This window comes from Antechinus flavipes, chromosome 2 (genome assembly GCF_016432865.1).
Source record: "Antechinus flavipes isolate AdamAnt ecotype Samford, QLD, Australia chromosome 2, AdamAnt_v2, whole genome shotgun sequence".
Classification (NCBI taxonomy): domain Eukaryota; kingdom Metazoa; phylum Chordata; class Mammalia; order Dasyuromorphia; family Dasyuridae; genus Antechinus; species Antechinus flavipes.
In genome coordinates this window covers 463,218,032-463,221,046 of record NC_067399.1, presented here as the reverse complement: position 1 = coordinate 463,221,046, position 3,015 = coordinate 463,218,032, and positions in this window count along the sequence as shown.

The following is a 3,015-nucleotide window of genomic DNA, read 5'->3' as shown; positions in this document are numbered from 1 at the left end:
ATATTCTGTACAACAGTTGCTACCCCAGTCTTAATCAGTGATGGAAGAACAGTCTCAGAACTGTTTGTCTCAATTGACCATTTAAATTTAATAGTAAAGGACTAGTTAATGATTACAATGAATCACAAAAGTTTCAGGAGGAAAGGAATGTTTTTTGGACCATTTGTTTTGTAGCAGTTTTATGTTATTAGTTTTTAAAGTCAGTAATTTTAAATGGAAACAATGACAAAAATTTTGTCAAAGAATTTCAAGATAATTAAGATAATTTAATGAGCAAAAAGAAAGAAAGGAGGAGGTTGGAAGAGGAGAGATAATGAGTTGTGTTTGGACATACTGAATATGAGATGCCAATGGGGACATCCACTTCAAAATGACCAAGAGGCAGCTAGAGAGTAAGTTAAAACTTAAAAGAGAAACTAAAGATAGATAGGTAGGTAGGTAGAGCATTTATATTAAGTACTTATTATGTACCAGGCATTACAAATATGGGAATAATCTATATAGAAATGATCATTGAACCTAAAAGTACTGATGTGATCAACAGGCAAGATAATATAAAGGAGAAAAAAAAAGAATGTCTAAAAACTTTTCCTTGTCTCGAGTAAAAAATCTGTCCCTTTGCAAATTTGACTTATTTATCTTAAGTTTTGCCTTCTGAGAACAAGAAGAAAAAGTTTAATTCCTCTACATTTCACACACACACACAAAAAAAAAACACCTTTTAGATATATAGTACTCAGTTCTCCTTAAATACTCTTTGGGGGTAACTTCCAGCTCCATCTCTCAATCAATAGTCCATGAACCCCCAATTCCACTGAATCTCCCTAACCAGTCCAGAATAAATCACTTGATATCATAGTAAAATTAAGAATCTTTGCTTAAAAGAATGAAAAGTAAACAAGGAGTTAGATCATGCAGTAAGACCTTTAACCATCATTTCTTATATCTACCTGTCCCAATTCTCCAGAAACCATTGTCTGAGAATCCACTCCTCATCCTATATCTCTAACATAATAGGAGGGGAAAATAGGCTACTTTTTTCATGCTTGGGTCTCCTGAAGGGTTCAGTATATGCCAGCAGCTCTACTGGATCATGCTCTCTCTCTCTCTCTCTCTCTCTCTCTCTCTCTCTCTCTCTCTCTCTCTCTCTCTGTCTCTCTCTTCATTTATTCCCTAAGCTGGGCTCTCAGCATGGCACTGCAGGCTAGCAGATGGAAAGGGGTATGAAGACTTGCCAAATGGCCAAATACAGAATCATCAGTATCTGGAAGGCATGACTTACAATGCTGCAAAGCATTGTGGAGAATTTTATTGCTTCCTCTCAAGAAATTGAAGAAAACATCTCCTGTCTTTACTTCTAACTAGGAATGCTAACACCAGTGTACTGCCTCCTACTACTGAACCAACTTGGATACGCTAACACATGCGTGGTTTATATATAATTGAGAGGAAATCTTCCTTCACTTTCTATTTCCCTTTCTTTCTCTGGCTCTGTCTTCTGTACCTGATCTCATTCAACCATGAGATTCCCATTTTCCTTTCAAATAGTGCATGCTGAAAGTTCCATGTCCAATTAGAGTGCCTATGGAGATAATATCATCACCTGCTGAGCAGACATATAGACTTCCGTAGTTCCAAAACAACTTATGAGGGATCTATGAAAATAATTTCCTAAATCCTCTTTCCTGCTATTTCTATGTCCTGATTCCAAATGATCTCAATGAAAATCAATTGTCAGAGCTGTGGATAAAATAGCAATATGGACAAAAGTTGTCAATTCCATTAGTATAGGGAATCTTCAGGTAAGAAAAATTCCTTAACCAATGAATCAAATGAGTTGATAAATTGAAAACCTTAAGAACACTATAAAAATTCTAGCTTTGCTATGTGGGCACCATTTCTGAAACTCATATCATCCTTGCTTTAAGGTCAGTTCTCTGTTCCCTACACTGCATTAAGCTCTCTGGTATTTCAGGATGCAGAAGGCTTACACTAATGTGTCAACAGAGAACAGAAAAATAGTATACACAATAGAATGAACATTGTATCTGGAGTTAGAAGACTTAGGTTTCAACCCATGTTTTGCTGTTTACTACCTAAGGTTAGAAAAGGAGTATAACAAGACTGTATAGTATTAAGTTATTACTTAATTTATATGCAGAGTGAATCATAAAAAAGCCAAGCTGGATGAATTAAAAGCCAGAATAAAGTTACCAGGAGGATATCCACAATTCCAGATAGATAGATGATACCACTTATGGTGGCAGAAAATGAAGAAGAATTAAGAAGATTTTTTGATCAGAGTGAAAGAGGAGAATGGAAAAACTGACTTGAAGTTAAATGTTAAAAAAACAAAGATCTTGGCAATTGGTCCCATCATTTCCTGGCAAATCAGAGAAGAAATGGAAGCAGTGTCAGATTTTATATTCTTGGGCTCAAACATCACTGCAGAGAGTGACGACAGCTATGGAATCAAAATATACTTGCAAATCTGGAAAGCATACTAAAAAGCAGAGATAGATCACCTTGCTGACAAAGGTCTATGGAGTCAAAGCTATGGTTTTGCCAGTGGCAATATGGGAACAGAGAATTGAACTAAAGGAAAGCTGAGCACCACACAATTGACATTTTTGAATGTGGTGCTGGAGAAAACTTTTGAGAGTCCCTTAGATAGCAAAGAGATCAATTCTGTCAATATTTAAAGAAATGTAATCGGGCTGTTTACTGGAAGATCAAATACTGAAGTTTAATCAGAGAATGAGAAAAGAAGACTTATTGGAAAAGATCTTGATATTGAAAAAGATTGAAGGCAAAAAGAAAAGGGGATGGCAGAGATTGCCATTTCTTCTGGCAAACTTAATTCTGGCTTTTGATTCATCTAACCTGGAATTTCATATGATATACGGGTTTTCTTGGCAAAGATATGGATAGTTTGCCATTTTCTACTTCACACCATTTTACAGGTAAGGAAACTGAAGCAAACAGGGTTAAATGACTTACACATGGTCACGTAAC